This window comes from Triturus cristatus, chromosome 9 (genome assembly GCF_964204655.1).
Source record: "Triturus cristatus chromosome 9, aTriCri1.1, whole genome shotgun sequence".
NCBI classification, from domain to species: Eukaryota; Metazoa; Chordata; class Amphibia; order Caudata; family Salamandridae; genus Triturus; species Triturus cristatus.
This window is the reverse complement of record NC_140592.1, coordinates 386133162-386151762: the sequence shown is the minus strand read 5'-3', so window position 1 is coordinate 386151762 and position 18601 is coordinate 386133162.

The following is an 18601-nucleotide window of genomic DNA, read 5'->3' as shown; positions in this document are numbered from 1 at the left end:
ATGACTGCAAATGACTATTCCATGTAAATGATCACTTTTGGAATAAAAATAAGTGTGTTTAGAGTCACTTTAATGCCTGAAATTGGTCGAAATAGAAGCTTCTGAATAGGAGAAAAAGTCTGTAATAATGGCAATTTTGGTCACATTGAGGCTTTAAAAAGTAGTTATTCAACATGAGGCACATTCCAAATGACATTTTGAATCAATTTTTCTACAGTCCAAAAAATCAATTTTCTGATGAAAAACGATGACCCGTGACCTGTCGAAATTTCTCCAGATGGTCAGAAATGGAAATTTTTTAATGTTTAATTTTTTGACTGCAAATGACTATTCCGTGTAAATTATCACTTTTGGAAAAAAAATAAGCGTGTTTAAGTCACTTTATGACTGAAATTGGTCGAAATAGAAGCTTCTGAATAGGAGAAAAAGTCTGTAATAATGGCAATTTTGGTCACATTGAGGCTTTAAAAAGAAGTTATTCAACATGAGGCACATTCCAAATGACATTTTGAATCAATTTTTCTACAGTCCAAAAAATCAATTTTCTGATGAAAAACGATGACCCGTGACCTGTCGAAATTTCTCCAGATGGTCAGAAATGGAAATTTTTTAATGTTTAATTTTTTGACTGCAAATGACTATTCCATGTAAATTATCACTTTTGGAACACAAATAAGTGTTTTTAGAGTTACTTTAATGCCTGAAATTGGTCGAAATAGAAGCTTCTGAATAGGAGAAACAGTCTATAATAATGGCAATTTTGGTCACATTGAGGCTTTAAAAAGAAGTTATTCAACATGAGGCACATTCCAAATGACATTTTGAATCAATTTTTCTACAGTCCAAAAAATCAGTTTTCTGATGAAAAACGATGACCCGTGACCTGTCGAAATTTCTCCAGATTGTCAGAAATGGAAATTTTTTAATGTTTAATTTTTTGACTACAAATGACTATTCCATGTAAATTATCACTTTTGGAACAAAAATAAGTGTATTTAGAGTTACTTTAATGCCTGAAATAGGTCGAAATAGAAGCTTCTGAATAGGAGAAAAAGTCTATAATAATGGCAATTTTGGTCACATTGAGGCTTTAAAAAGAAGTTATTCAACATGAGGCACATTCCAAATGACATTTTGAATCAATTTTTCTACAGTCCAAAAAATCAGTTTTCTGATGAAAAACGATGACCCGTGACCTGCCGAAATTTCTCCAGATTGTCAGAAATGGAAATTTTTTAATGTTTAATTTTTTGACTGCAAATGACTATTCCATATAAATTATCACTTTTGGAACAAAAATAAGTGTGTTTAGAGTCACTAATGCCTGAAATTGGTCAAAATAGAAGCTTCTGAATAGGAGAATAAGTCTGTAATAATGGCAATTTTGGTCACATTGAGGCTTTAAAAAGTAGTTATTCAACATGAGGCACATTCCAAATGACATTTTGAATCAATTTTTCTACAGTCCAAAAAATCAATTTTCTGATGAAAACGATGACCCGTGACCTGTCAAAATTTCTTCAGATGGTCAGAAATTGAATTTTTTTTAATGTTTAATTTTATGACTGCAAATGACTATTCCATGTAAATGATCACTTTTGGAATAAAAATAAGTGTGTTTAGAGTCACTTTAATGCCTGAAATTGGTCGAAATAGAAGCTTCTGAATAGGAGAAAAAGTCTGTAATAATGGCAATTTTGGTCACATTGAGGCTTTAAAAAGTAGTTATTCAACATGAGGCACATTCCAAATGACATTTTGCATCAATTTTTCTACAGTCCAAAAAATCAATTTTCTGATGAAAAACGATGACCCGTGACCTGTCGAAATTTCTCCAGATTGTCAGAAATGGAAATTTTTTAATGTTTAATTTTTTGACTGCAAATGACTATTCCATGTAAATTATCACTTTTGGAACATAAATAAGGGTTTTTAGAGTTACTTTAATGCCTGAAATTGGTCGAAATAGAAGCTTCTGAATAGGAGAAAAAGTCTATAATAATGGCAATTTTGGTCACATTGAGGCTTTAAAAAGAAGTTATTCAACATGAGGCACATTCCAAATGACATTTTGAATCAATTTTTCTACAGTCCAAAAAATCAGTTTTCTGATGAAAAACGATGACCCGTGACCTGTCGAAATTTCTCCAGATTGTCAGAAATGGAAATTTTTTAATGTTTAATTTTTTGACTGAAAATGACTATTCCATGTAAATTATCACTTTTGGAACAAAAATAAGTGTATTTAGAGTTACATTAATGCCTGAAATTGGTCGAAATAGAAGCTTCTGAATAGGAGAAAAAGTCTATAATAATGGCAATTTTGGTCACATTGAGGCTTTAAAAAGAAGTTATTCAACATGAGGCACATTCCAAATGACATTTTGAATCAATTTTTCTACAGTCCAAAAAATCAATTTTCTGATGAAAAACAATGACCCGTGACCTGTCCAAATTTCTCCAGATGGTCAGAAATGTAAATTTTTTAATGTTTAATTTTTTGACTGCAAATGACTATTCCATGTAAATTATCACTTTTGGAACAAAAATAAGTGTGTTTAGAGTCACTAATGCCTGAAATTGGTCAAAATAGAAGCTTCTGAATAGGAGAATAAGTCTGTAATAATGGCAATTTTGGTCACATTGAGGCTTTAAAAAGTAGTTATTCAACATGAGGCACATTCCAAATGACATTTTGAATAAATTTTTCTACATTCCAAAAAATCAATTTTCTGATGAAAAACGATGACCCGTGACCTGTCAAAATTTCTTCAGATGGTCAGAAATTGAATTTTTTTTAATGTTTAATTTTAAGACTGCAAATGACAATTCCATGTAAATTATCACTTTTGGAATAAAAATAAGTGTGTTTAGAGTCACTTTAATGCCTGAAATTGGTCGAAATAGAAGCTTCTGAATAGGAGAAAAAGTCTGTAATAATGGCAATTTTGGTCACATTGAGGCTTTAAAAAGTAGTTATTCAACATGAGGCACATTCCAAATGACATTTTGAATCAATTTTTCTACAGTCCAAAAAATCAATTTTCTGATGAAAAACGATGACCCGTGACCTGTCGAAATTTCTCCAGATGGTCAGAAATGGAAATTTTTTAATGTTTAATTTTTTGACTGCAAATGACTATTCCGTGTAAATTATCACTTTTGGAACAAAAATAAGTGTGTTTAAGTCACTTTAATGTCTGAAATTGGTCGAAATAGAAGCTTCTGAATAGGAGAAAAAGTCTATAATAATGGCAATTTTGGTCACATGAGGCTTTAAAAAGAAGGTATTCAACATGAGGCACATTCCAAATGACATTTTGAATCAATTTTTCTACAGTCCAAAAAATCAGTTTTCTGATGAAAAACGATGACCCGTGACCTGCAAAAATTTCTCCAGATTGTCAGAAATGGAAATTTTTTAATGTTTAATTTTTTGACTGCAAATGACTATTCCATGTAAATTATCACTTTTGGAACAAAAATAAGTGTATTTAGAGTTACTTTAATGCCTGAAATAGGTCGAAATAGAAGCTTCTGAATAGGAGAAAAAGTCTATAATAATGGCAATTTTGGTCACATTGAGGCTTTAAAAAGAAGTTATTCAACATGAGGCACATTCCAAATGACATTTTGAATCAATTTTTCTAAAGTCCAAAAAATCAGTTTTCTGATGAAAAACGATGACCCGTGACCTGTCGAAATTTCTCCAGATTGTCAGAAATGGAAATTTTTTAATGTGTAATTTTTTGACTGCAAATGACTATTCCATGTAAATTATCACTTTTGGAACAAAAATAAGTGTGTTTAGAGTCACTAATGCCTGAAATTGGTCAAAATAGAAGCTTCTGAATAGGAGAATAAGTCTGTAATAATGGCAATTTTGGTCACATTGAGGCTTTAAAAAGTAGTTATTCAACATGAGGCACATTCCAAATGACATTTTGAATACATTTTTCTACATTCCAAAAAATCAATTTTCTGATGAAAAACGATGACCCGTGACCTGTCAAAATTTCTTCAGATGGTCAGAAATTGAATTTTTTTTAATGTTTAATTTTATGACTGCAAATGACAATTCCATGTAAATTATCACTTTTGGAATAAAAATAAGTGTGTTTAGAGTCACTTTAATGCCTGAAATTGGTCGAAATAGAAGCTTCTGAATAGGAGAAAAAGTCTGTAATAATGGCAATTTTGGTCACATTGAGGCTTTAAAAAGTAGTTATTCAACATGAGGCACATTCCAAATGACATTTTGAATCAATTTTTCTACAGTCCAAAAAATCAATTTTCTGATGAAAAACGATGACCCGTGACCTGTCGAAATTTCTCCAGATGGTCAGAAATGGAAATTTTTTAATGTTTAATTTTTTGACTGCAAATGACTATTCCGTGTAAATTATCACTTTTGGAACAAAAATAAGTGTGTTTAAGTCACTTTAATGCCTGAAATTGGTCGAAATAGAAGCTTCTGAATAGGAGAAAAAGTCTGTAATAATGGCAATTTTGGTCACATTGAGGCTTTAAAAAGAAGGTATTCAACATGAGGCACATTCCAAATGACATTTTGAATCAATTTTTCTACAGTCCAAAAAATCAATTTTCTGATGAAAAACGATGACCCGTGACCTGTCGAAATTTCTCCAGATGGTCAGAAATGGAAATTTTTTAATGTTTAATTTTTTGACTGCAAATGACTATTCCGTGTAAATTATCACTTTTGGAACAAAAATAAGTGTGTTTAAGTCACTTTAATGCCTGAAATTGGTCGAAATAGAAGCTTCTGAATAGGAGAAAAAGTCTGTAATAATGGCAATTTTGGTCACATTGAGGCTTTAAAAAGAAGGTATTCAACATGAGGCACATTCCAAATGACATTTTGAATCAATTTTTCTACAGTCCAAAAAATCAATTTTCTGATGAAAAACAATGACCCGTGACCTGTCAAAATTTCTTCAGATGGTCAGAAATTGAATTTTTTTTAATGTTTAATTTTATGACTGCAAATGACTAGTCCATGTAAATGATCACTTTTGGAATAAAAATAAGTGTGTTTAGAGTCACTTTAATGCCTGAAATTGGTCGAAATAGAAGCTTCTGAATAGGAGAAAAAGTCTGTAATAATGGCAATTTTGGTCACATTGAGGCTTTAAAAAGTAGTGATTCAACATGAGGCACATTCCAAATGACATTTTGAATCAATTTTTCTACAGTCCAAAAAATCAATTTTCTGATGAAAAACGATGACCCGTGACCTGTCGAAATTTCTCCAGATGGTCAGAAATGGAAATTTTTTAATGTTTAATTTTTTGACTGCAAATGACTATTCCGTGTAAATTATCACTTTTGGAACAAAAATAAGTGTGTTTAAGTCACTTTAATGCCTGAAATTGGTCGAAATAGAAGCTTCTGAATAGGAGAAAAAGTCTGTAATAATGGCAATTTTGGTCACATTGAGGCTTTAAAAAGTAGTTATTCAACATGAGGCACATTCCAAATGACATTTTGCATCAATTTTTCTACAGACCAAAAAATCAATTTTCTGATGAAAAACGATGACCCGTGACCTGTCGAAATCTCTCCAGATTGTCAGAAATGGAAATTTTTTAATGTTTAATTTTTTGACTGCAAATGACTATTCCATGTAAATTATCACTTTTGGAACACAAATAAGTGTTTTTAGAGTTACTTTAATGCCTGAAATTGGTCGAAATAGAAGCTTCTGAATAGGAGAAAAAGTCTATAATAATGGCAATTTTGGTCACATTGAGGCTTTAAAAAGAAGTTATTCAACATGAGGCACATTCCAAATGACATTTTGAATCAATTTTTCTACAGTCCAAAAAATCAGTTTTCTGATGAAAAACGATGACCCGTGACCTGTCGAAATTTCTCCAGATTGTCAGAAATGGAAATTTTTTAATGTGTAATTTTTTGACTGCAAATGACTATTCCATGTAAATTATCACTTTTGGAACAAAAATAAGTGTGTTTAGAGTCACTAATGCCTGAAATTGGTCAAAATAGAAGCTTCTGAATAGGAGAATAAGTCTGTAATAATGGCAATTTTGGTCACATTGAGGCTTTAAAAAGAAGGTATTCAACATGAGGCACATTCCAAATGACATTTTGAATCAATTTTTCTACAGTCCAAAAAATCAATTTTCTGATGAAAAACAATGACCCGTGACCTGTCAAAATTTCTTCAGATGGTCAGAAATTGAATTTTTTTTAATGTTTAATTTTATGACTGCAAATGACTATTCCATGTAAATGATCACTTTTGGAATAAAAATAAGTGTGTTTAGAGTCACTTTAATGCCTGAAATTGGTCGAAATAGAAGCTTCTGAATAGGAGAAAAAGTCTGTAATAATGGCAATTTTGGTCACATTGAGGCTTTAAAAAGTAGTGATTCAACATGAGGCACATTCCAAATGACATTTTGAATCAATTTTTCTACAGTCCAAAAAATCAATTTTCTGATGAAAAACGATGACCCGTGACCTGTCGAAATTTCTCCAGATGGTCAGAAATGGAAATTTTTTAATGTTTAATTTTTTGACTGCAAATGACTATTCCGTGTAAATTATCACTTTTGGAACAAAAATAAGTGTGTTTAAGTCACTTTAATTCCTGAAATTGGTCGAAATAGAAGCTTCTGAATAGGAGAAAAAGTCTGTAATAATGGCAATTTTGGTCACATTGAGGCTTTAAAAAGTAGTTATTCAACATGAGGCACATTCCAAATGACATTTTGCATCAATTTTTCTACAGACCAAAAAATCAATTTTCTGATGAAAAACGATGACCCGTGACCTGTCGAAATCTCTCCAGATTGTCAGAAATGGAAATTTTTTAATGTTTAATTTTTTGACTGCAAATGACTATTCCATGTAAATTATCACTTTTGGAACACAAATAAGTGTTTTTAGAGTTACTTTAATGCCTGAAATTGGTCGAAATAGAAGCTTCTGAATAGGAGAAAAAGTCTATAATAATGGCAATTTTGGTCACATTGAGGCTTTAAAAAGAAGTTATTCAACATGAGGCACATTCCAAATGACATTTTGAATCAATTTTTCTACAGTCCAAAAAATCAGTTTTCTGATGAAAAACGATGACCCGTGACCTGTCGAAATTTCTCCAGATTGTCAGAAATGGAAATTTTTTAATGTGTAATTTTTTGACTGCAAATGACTATTCCATGTAAATTATCACTTTTGGAACAAAAATAAGTGTGTTTAGAGTCACTAATGCCTGAAATTGGTCAAAATAGAAGCTTCTGAATAGGAGAATAAGTCTGTAATAATGGCAATTTTGGTCACATTGAGGCTTTAAAAAGTAGTTATTCAACATGAGGCACATTCCAAATGACATTTTGAATACATTTTTCTACATTCCAAAAAATCAATTTTCTGATGAAAAACGATGACCCGTGACCTGTCAAAATTTCTTCAGATGGTCAGAAATTGATTTTTTTTAATGTTTAATTTTATGACTGCAAATGACAATTCCATGTAAATTATCACTTTTGGAATAAAAATAAGTGTGTTTAGAGTCACTTTAATGCCTGAAATTGGTCGAAATAGAAGCTTCTGAATAGGAGAAAAAGTCTGTAATAATGGCAATTTTGGTCACATTGAGGCTTTAAAAAGTAGTTATTCAACATGAGGCACATTCCAAATGACATTTTGAATCAATTTTTCTACAGTCCAAAAAATCAATTTTCTGATGAAAAACGATGACCCGTGACCTGTCGAAATTTCTCCAGATGGTCAGAAATGGAAATTTTTTAATGTTTAATTTTTTGACTGCAAATGACTATTCCGTGTAAATTATCACTTTTGGAACAAAAATAAGTGTGTTTAAGTCACTTTAATGCCTGAAATTGGTCGAAATAGAAGCTTCTGAATAGGAGAAAAAGTCTGTAATAATGGCAATTTTGGTCACATTGAGGCTTTAAAAAGAAGGTATTCAACATGAGGCACATTCCAAATGACATTTTGAATCAATTTTTCTACAGTCCAAAAAATCAGTTTTCTGATGAAAAACCATGACCCGTGACCTGCCGAAATTTCTCCAGATTGTCAGAAATGGAAATTTTTTAATGTTTAATTTTTTGACTGCAAATGACTATTCCATGTAAATTATCACTTTTGGAACAAAAATAAGTGTATTTAGAGTTACTTTAATGCCTGAAATAGGTCGAAATAGAAGCTTCTGAATAGGAGAAAAAGTCTATAATAAAGGCAATTTTGGTCACATTGAGGCTTTAAAAAGAAGTTATTCAACATGAGGCACATTCCAAATGACATTTTGAATCAATTTTTCTACAGTCCAAAAAATCAATTTTCTGATGAAAAACAATGACCCGTGACCTGTCAAAATTTCTTCAGATGGTCAGAAATTGAATTTTTTTTAATGTTTAATTTTATGACTGCAAATGACTATTCCATGTAAATGATCACTTTTGGAATAAAAATAAGTGTGTTTAGAGTCACTTTAATGCCTGAAATTGGTCGAAATAGAAGCTTCTGAATAGGAGAAAAAGTCTGTAATAATGGCAATTTTGGTCACATTGAGGCTTTAAAAAGTAGTTATTCAACATGAGGCACATTCCAAATGACATTTTGAATCAATTTTTCTACAGTCCAAAAAATCAATTTTCTGATGAAAAACGATGACCCGTGACCTGTCGAAATTTCTCCAGATGGTCAAAAATGGAAATTTTTTAATGTTTAATTTTTTGACTGCAAATGACTATTCCGTGTAAATTATCACTTTTGGAAAAAAAATAAGCGTGTTTAAGTCACTTTAATGCCTGAAATTGGTCGAAATAGAAGCTTCTGAATAGGAGAAAAAGTCTGTAATAATGGCAATTTTGGTCACATTGAGGCTTTAAAAAGAAGTTATTCAACATGAGGCACATTCCAAATGACATTTTGAATCAATTTTTCTACAGTCCAAAAAATCAATTTTCTGATGAAAAACGATGACCCGTGACCTGTCGAAATTTCTCCAGATGGTCAGAAATGGAAATTTTTTAATGTTTAATTTTTTGACTGCAAATGACTATTCCATGTAAATTATCACTTTTGGAACAAAAATAAGTGTGTTTAGAGTCACTAATGCCTGAAATTGGTCAAAATAGAAGCTTCTGAATAGGAGAATAAGTCTGTAATAATGGCAATTTTGGTCACATTGAGGCTTTAAAAAGTAGTTATTCAACATGAGGCACATTCCAAATGACATTTTGAATAAATTTTTCTACATTCCAAAAAATCAATTTTCTGATGAAAAACGATGACCCGTGACCTGTCAAAATTTCTTCAGATGGTCAGAAATTGAATTTTTTTTAATGTTTAATTTTAAGACTGCAAATGACAATTCCATGTAAATTATCACTTTTGGAATAAAAATAAGTGTGTTTAGAGTCACTTTAATGCCTGAAATTGGTCGAAATAGAAGCTTCTGAATAGGAGAAAAAGTCTGTAATAATGGCAATTTTGGTCACATTGAGGCTTTAAAAAGTAGTTATTCAACATGAGGCACATTCCAAATGACATTTTGAATCAATTTTTCTACAGTCCAAAAAATCAATTTTCTGATGAAAAACGATGACCCGTGACCTGTCGAAATTTCTCCAGATGGTCAGAAATGGAAATTTTTTAATGTTTAATTTTTTGACTGCAAATGACTATTCCGTGTAAATTATCACTTTTGGAACAAAAATAAGTGTGTTTAAGTCACTTTAATGTCTGAAATTGGTCGAAATAGAAGCTTCTGAATAGGAGAAAAAGTCTATAATAATGGCAATTTTGGTCACATGAGGCTTTAAAAAGAAGGTATTCAACATGAGGCACATTCCAAATGACATTTTGAATCAATTTTTCTACAGTCCAAAAAATCAGTTTTCTGATGAAAAACGATGACCCGTGACCTGCAAAAATTTCTCCAGATTGTCAGAAATGGAAATTTTTTAATGTTTAATTTTTTGACTGCAAATGACTATTCCATGTAAATTATCACTTTTGGAACAAAAATAAGTGTATTTAGAGTTACTTTAATGCCTGAAATAGGTCGAAATAGAAGCTTCTGAATAGGAGAAAAAGTCTATAATAATGGCAATTTTGGTCACATTGAGGCTTTAAAAAGAAGTTATTCAACATGAGGCACATTCCAAATGACATTTTGAATCAATTTTTCTAAAGTCCAAAAAATCAGTTTTCTGATGAAAAACGATGACCCGTGACCTGTCGAAATTTCTCCAGATTGTCAGAAATGGAAATTTTTTAATGTGTAATTTTTTGACTGCAAATGACTATTCCATGTAAATTATCACTTTTGGAACAAAAATAAGTGTGTTTAGAGTCACTAATGCCTGAAATTGGTCAAAATAGAAGCTTCTGAATAGGAGAATAAGTCTGTAATAATGGCAATTTTGGTCACATTGAGGCTTTAAAAAGTAGTTATTCAACATGAGGCACATTCCAAATGACATTTTGAATACATTTTTCTACATTCCAAAAAATCAATTTTCTGATGAAAAACGATGACCCGTGACCTGTCAAAATTTCTTCAGATGGTCAGAAATTGAATTTTTTTTAATGTTTAATTTTATGACTGCAAATGACAATTCCATGTAAATTATCACTTTTGGAATAAAAATAAGTGTGTTTAGAGTCACTTTAATGCCTGAAATTGGTCGAAATAGAAGCTTCTGAATAGGAGAAAAAGTCTGTAATAATGGCAATTTTGGTCACATTGAGGCTTTAAAAAGTAGTTATTCAACATGAGGCACATTCCAAATGACATTTTGAATCAATTTTTCTACAGTCCAAAAAATCAATTTTCTGATGAAAAACGATGACCCGTGACCTGTCGAAATTTCTCCAGATGGTCAGAAATGGAAATTTTTTAATGTTTAATTTTTTGACTGCAAATGACTATTCCGTGTAAATTATCACTTTTGGAACAAAAATAAGTGTGTTTAAGTCACTTTAATGCCTGAAATTGGTCGAAATAGAAGCTTCTGAATAGGAGAAAAAGTCTGTAATAATGGCAATTTTGGTCACATTGAGGCTTTAAAAAGAAGGTATTCAACATGAGGCACATTCCAAATGACATTTTGAATCAATTTTTCTACAGTCCAAAAAATCAATTTTCTGATGAAAAACAATGACCCGTGACCTGTCAAAATTTCTTCAGATGGTCAGAAATTGAATTTTTTTTAATGTTTAATTTTATGACTGCAAATGACTAGTCCATGTAAATGATCACTTTTAGAATAAAAATAAGTGTGTTTAGAGTCACTTTAATGCCTGAAATTGGTCGAAATAGAAGCTTCTGAATAGGAGAAAAAGTCTGTAATAATGGCAATTTTGGTCACATTGAGGCTTTAAAAAGTAGTGATTCAACATGAGGCACATTCCAAATGACATTTTGAATCAATTTTTCTACAGTCCAAAAAATCAATTTTCTGATGAAAAACGATGACCCGTGACCTGTCGAAATTTCTCCAGATGGTCAGAAATGGAAATTTTTTAATGTTTAATTTTTTGACTGCAAATGACTATTCCGTGTAAATTATCACTTTTGGAACAAAAATAAGTGTTTTTAGAGTTACTTTAATGCCTGAAATTGGTCGAAATAGAAGTTTCTGAATAGGAGAAAAAGTCTATAATAATGGCAATTTTGGTCACATTGAGGCTTTAAAAAGAAGTTATTCAACATGAGGCACATTCCAAATGACATTTTGAATCAATTTTTCTACAGTCCAAAAAATCAGTTTTCTGATGAAAAACGATGACCCGTGACCTGTCGAAATTTCTCCAGATTGTCAGAAATGGAAATTTTTTAATGTGTAATTTTTTGACTGCAAATGACTATTCCATGTAAATTATCACTTTTGGAACAAAAATAAGTGTGTTTAGAGTCACTAATGCCTGAAATTGGTCAAAATAGAAGCTTCTGAATAGGAGAATAAGTCTGTAATAATGGCAATTTTGGTCACATTGAGGCTTTAAAAAGAAGGTATTCAACATGAGGCACATTCCAAATGACATTTTGAATCAATTTTTCTACAGTCCAAAAAATCAATTTTCTGATGAAAAACAATGACCCGTGACCTGTCAAAATTTCTTCAGATGGTCAGAAATTGAATTTTTTTTAATGTTTAATTTTATGACTGCAAATGACTATTCCATGTAAATGATCACTTTTGGAATAAAAATAAGTGTGTTTAAGTCACTTTAATGCCTGAAATTGGTCGAAATAGAAGCTTCTGAATAGGAGAAAAAGTCTGTAATAATGGCAATTTTGGTCACATTGAGGCTTTAAAAAGTAGTTATTCAACATGAGGCACATTCCAAATGACATTTTGCATCAATTTTTCTACAGACCAAAAAATCAATTTTCTGATGAAAAACGATGACCCGTGACCTGTCGAAATCTCTCCAGATTGTCAGAAATGGAAATTTTTTAATGTTTAATTTTTTGACTGCAACTGACTATTCCATGTAAATTATCACTTTTGGAACACAAATAAGTGTTTTTAGAGTTACTTTAATGCCTGAAATTGGTCGAAATAGAAGCTTCTGAATAGGAGAAAAAGTCTATAATAATGGCAATTTTGGTCACATTGAGGCTTTAAAAAGAAGTTATTCAACATGAGGCACATTCCAAATGACATTTTGAATCAATTTTTCTACAGTCCAAAAAATCAGTTTTCTGATGAAAAACGATGACCCGTGACCTGTCGAAATTTCTCCAGATTGTCAGAAATGGAAATTTTTTAATGTGTAATTTTTTGACTGCAAATGACTATTCCATGTAAATTATCACTTTTGGAACAAAAATAAGTGTGTTTAGAGTCACTAATGCCTGAAATTGGTCAAAATAGAAGCTTCTGAATAGGAGAATAAGTCTGTAATAATGGCAATTTTGGTCACATTGAGGCTTTAAAAAGTAGTTATTCAACATGAGGCACATTCCAAATGACATTTTGAATACATTTTTCTACATTCCAAAAAATCAATTTTCTGATGAAAAACGATGACCCGTGACCTGTCAAAATTTCTTCAGATGGTCAGAAATTGATTTTTTTTAATGTTTAATTTTATGACTGCAAATGACAATTCCATGTAAATTATCACTTTTGGAATAAAAATAAGTGTGTTTAGAGTCACTTTAATGCCTGAAATTGGTCGAAATAGAAGCTTCTGAATAGGAGAAAAAGTCTGTAATAATGGCAATTTTGGTCACATTGAGGCTTTAAAAAGTAGTTATTCAACATGAGGCACATTCCAAATGACATTTTGAATCAATTTTTCTACAGTCCAAAAAATCAATTTTCTGATGAAAAACGATGACCCGTGACCTGTCGAAATTTCTCCAGATGGTCAGAAATGGAAATTTTTTAATGTTTAATTTTTTGACTGCAAATGACTATTCCGTGTAAATTATCACTTTTGGAACAAAAATAAGTGTGTTTAAGTCACTTTAATGCCTGAAATTGGTCGAAATAGAAGCTTCTGAATAGGAGAAAAAGTCTGTAATAATGGCAATTTTGGTCACATTGAGGCTTTAAAAAGAAGGTATTCAACATGAGGCACATTCCAAATGACATTTTGAATCAATTTTTCTACAGTCCAAAAAATCAGTTTTCTGATGAAAAACCATGACCCGTGACCTGCCGAAATTTCTCCAGATTGTCAGAAATGGAAATTTTTTAATGTTTAATTTTTTGACTGCAAATGACTATTCCATGTAAATTATCACTTTTGGAACAAAAATAAGTGTATTTAGAGTTACTTTAATGCCTGAAATAGGTCGAAATAGAAGCTTCTGAATAGGAGAAAAAGTCTATAATAAAGGCAATTTTGGTCACATTGAGGCTTTAAAAAGAAGTTATTCAACATGAGGCACATTCCAAATGACATTTTGAATCAATTTTTCTACAGTCCAAAAAATCAATTTTCTGATGAAAAACAATGACCCGTGACCTGTCAAAATTTCTTCAGATGGTCAGAAATTGAATTTTTTTTAATGTTTAATTTTATGACTGCAAATGACTATTCCATGTAAATGATCACTTTTGGAATAAAAATAAGTGTGTTTAGAGTCACTTTAATGCCTGAAATTGGTCGAAATAGAAGCTTCTGAATAGGAGAAAAAGTCTGTAATAATGGCAATTTTGGTCACATTGAGGCTTTAAAAAGTAGTTATTCAACATGAGGCACATTCCAAATGACATTTTGAATCAATTTTTCTACAGTCCAAAAAATCAATTTTCTGATGAAAAACGATGACCCGTGACCTGTCGAAATTTCTCCAGATGGTCAAAAATGGAAATTTTTTAATGTTTAATTTTTTGACTGCAAATGACTATTCCGTGTAAATTATCACTTTTGGAAAAAAAATAAGCGTGTTTAAGTCACTTTAATGCCTGAAATTGGTCGAAATAGAAGCTTCTGAATAGGAGAAAAAGTCTGTAATAATGGCAATTTTGGTCACATTGAGGCTTTAAAAAGAAGTTATTCAACATGAGGCACATTCCAAATGACATTTTGAATCAATTTTTCTACAGTCCAAAAAATCAATTTTCTGATGAAAAACGATGACCCGTGACCTGTCGAAATTTCTCCAGATGGTCAGAAATGGAAATTTTTTAATGTTTAATTTTTTGACTGCAAATGACTATTCCATGTAAATTATCACTTTTGGAACACAAATAAGTGTTTTTAGAGTTACTTTAATGCCTGAAATTGGTCGAAATAGAAGCTTCTGAATAGGAGAAAAAGTCTATAATAATGGCAATTTTGGTCACATTGAGGCTTTAAAAAGAAGTTATTCAACATGAGGCACATTCCAAATGACATTTTGAATCAATTTTTCTACAGTCCAAAAAATCAGTTTTCTGATGAAAAACGATGACCCGTGACCTGTCGAAATTTCTCCAGATTGTCAGAAATGGAAATTTTTTAATGTTTAATTTTTTGACTACAAATGACTATTCCATGTAAATTATCACTTTTGGAACACAAATAAGTGTTTTTAGAGTTACTTTAATGCCTAAAATTGGTCGAAATAGAAGCTTCTGAATAGGAGAAAAAGTCCATAATAATGGCAATTTTGGTCACATTGAGGCTTTAAAAAGAAGTTATTCAACATGAGGCACATTCCAAATGACATTTTGAATCAATTTTTCTACAGTCCAAAAAATCAGTTTTCTGATGAAAAACGATGACCCGTGACCTGTCGAAATTTCTCCAGATTGTCAGAAATGGAAATTTTTTAATGTTTAATTTTTTGACTACAAATGACTATTCCATGTAAATTATCACTTTTGGAACAAAAATAAGTGTATTTAGAGTTACTTTAATGCCTGAAATAGGTCGAAATAGAAGCTTCTGAATAGGAGAAAAAGTCTATAATAATGGCAATTTTGGTCACATTGAGGCTTTAAAAAGAAGTTATTCAACATGAGGCACATTCCAAATGACATTTTGAATCAATTTTTCTACAGTCCAAAAAATCAATTTTCTGATGAAAAACGATGACCCGTGACCTGTCAAAATTTCTTCAGATGGTCAGAAATTGAATTTTTTTTAATGTTTAATTTTATGACTGCAAATGACTATTCCATGTAAATGATCACTTTTGGAATAAAAATAAGTGTGTTTAGAGTCACTTTAATGCCTGAAATTGGTCGAAATAGAAGCTTCTGAATAGGAGAAAAAGTCTGTAATAATGGCAATTTTGGTCACATTGAGGCTTTAAAAAGTAGTTATTCAACATGAGGCACATTCCAAATGACATTTTGAATCAATTTTTCTACAGTCCAAAAAATCAATTTTCTGATGAAAAACGATGACCCGTGACCTGTCGAAATTTCTCCAGATGGTCAGAAATGGAAATTTTTTAATGTTTAATTTTTTGACTGCAAATGACTATTCCGTGTAAATTATCACTTTTGGAACAAAAATAAGTGTGTTTAAGTCACTTTAATGCCTGAAATTGGTCGAAATAGAAGCTTCTGAATAGGAGAAAAAGTCTGTAATAATGGCAATTTTGGTCACATTGAGGCTTTAAAAAGTAGTTATTCAACATGAGGCACATTCCAAATGACATTTTGAATAAATTTTTCTACATTCCAAAAAATCAATTTTCTGATGAAAAACGATGACCCGTGACCTGTCAAAATTTCTTCAGATGGTCAGAAATTGAATTTTTTTTAATGTTTAATTTTAAGACTGCAAATGACAATTCCATGTAAATTATCACTTTTGGAATAAAAATAAGTGTGTTTAGAGTCACTTTAATGCCTGAAATTGGTCGAAATAGAAGCTTCTGAATAGGAGAAAAAGTCTGTAATAATGGCAATTTTGGTCACATTGAGGCTTTAAAAAGTAGTTATTCAACATGAGGCACATTCCAAATGACATTTTGAATCAATTTTTCTACAGTCCAAAAAATCAATTTTCTGATGAAAAACGATGACCCGTGACCTGTCGAAATTTCTCCAGATGGTCAGAAATGGAAATTTTTTAATGTTTAATTTTTTGACTGCAAATGACTATTCCGTGTAAATTATCACTTTTGGAACAAAAATAAGTGTGTTTAAGTCACTTTAATGTCTGAAATTGGTCGAAATAGAAGCTTCTGAATAGGAGAAAAAGTCTATAATAATGGCAATTTTGGTCACATTGAGGCTTTAAAAAGAAGTTATTCAACATGAGGCACATTCCAAATGACATTTTGAATCAATTTTTCTAAAGTCCAAAAAATCAGTTTTCTGATGAAAAACGATGACCCGTGACCTGTCGAAATTTCTCCAGATTGTCAGAAATGGAAATTTTTTAATGTGTAATTTTTTGACTGCAAATGACTATTCCATGTAAATTATCACTTTTGGAACAAAAATAAGTGTGTTTAGAGTCACTAATGCCTGAAATTGGTCAAAATAGAAGCTTCTGAATAGGAGAATAAGTCTGTAATAATGGCAATTTTGGTCACATTGAGGCTTTAAAAAGTAGTTATTCAACATGAGGCACATTCCAAATGACATTTTGAATACATTTTTCTACATTCCAAAAAATCAATTTTCTGATGAAAAACGATGACCCGTGACCTGTCAAAATTTCTTCAGATGGTCAGAAATTGAATTTTTTTTAATGTTTAATTTTATGACTGCAAATGACAATTCCATGTAAATTATCACTTTTGGAATAAAAATAAGTGTGTTTAGAGTCACTTTAATGCCTGAAATTGGTCGAAATAGAAGCTTCTGAATAGGAGAAAAAGTCTGTAATAATGGCAATTTTGGTCACATTGAGGCTTTAAAAAGTAGTTATTCAACATGAGGCACATTCCAAATGACATTTTGAATCAATTTTTCTACAGTCCAAAAAATCAATTTTCTGATGAAAAACGATGACCCGTGACCTGTCGAAATTTCTCCAGATGGTCAGAAATGGAAATTTTTTAATGTTTAATTTTTTGACTGCAAATGACTATTCCGTGTAAATTATCACTTTTGGAACAAAAATAAGTGTGTTTAAGTCACTTTAATGCCTGAAATTGGTCGAAATAGAAGCTTCTGAATAGGAGAAAAAGTCTGTAATAATGGCAATTTTGGTCACATTGAGGCTTTAAAAAGAAGGTATTCAACATGAGGCACATTCCAAATGACATTTTGAATCAATTTTTCTACAGTCCAAAAAATCAATTTTCTGATGAAAAACGATGACCCGTGACCTGTCGAAATTTCTCCAGATGGTCAGAAATGGAAATTTTTTAATGTTTAATTTTTTGACTGCAAATGACTATTCCGTGTAAATTATCACTTTTGGAACAAAAATAAGTGTGTTTAAGTCACTTTAATGCCTGAAATTGGTCGAAATAGAAGCTTCTGAATAGGAGAAAAAGTCTGTAATAATGGCAATTTTGGTCACATTGAGGCTTTAAAAAGAAGGTATTCAACATGAGGCACATTCCAAATGACATTTTGAATCAATTTTTCTACAGTCCAAAAAATCAATTTTCTGATGAAAAACAATGACCCGTGACCTGTCAAAATTTCTTCAGATGGTCAGAAATTGAATTTTTTTTAATGTTTAATTTTATGACTGCAAATGACTATTCCATGTAAATGATCACTTTTGGAATAAAAATAAGTGTGTTTAGAGTCACTTTAATGCCTGAAATTGGTCGAAATAGAAGCTTCTGAATAGGAGAAAAAGTCTGTAATAATGGCAATTTTGGTCACATTGAGGCTTTAAAAAGTAGTTATTCAACATGAGGCACATTCCAAATGACATTTTGAATCAATTTTTCTACAGTCCAAAAAATCAATTTTCTGATGAAAAACGATGACCCGTGACCTGTCGAAATTTCTCCAGATGGTCAGAAATGGAAATTTTTTAATGTTTAATTTTTTGACTGCAAATGACTATTCCGTGTAAATTATCACTTTTGGAACAAAAATAAGTGTGTTTAAGTCACTTTAATGTCTGAAATTGGTCGAAATAGAAGCTTCTGAATAGGAGAAAAAGTCTATAATAATGGCAATTTTGGTCACATTGAGGCTTTAAAAAG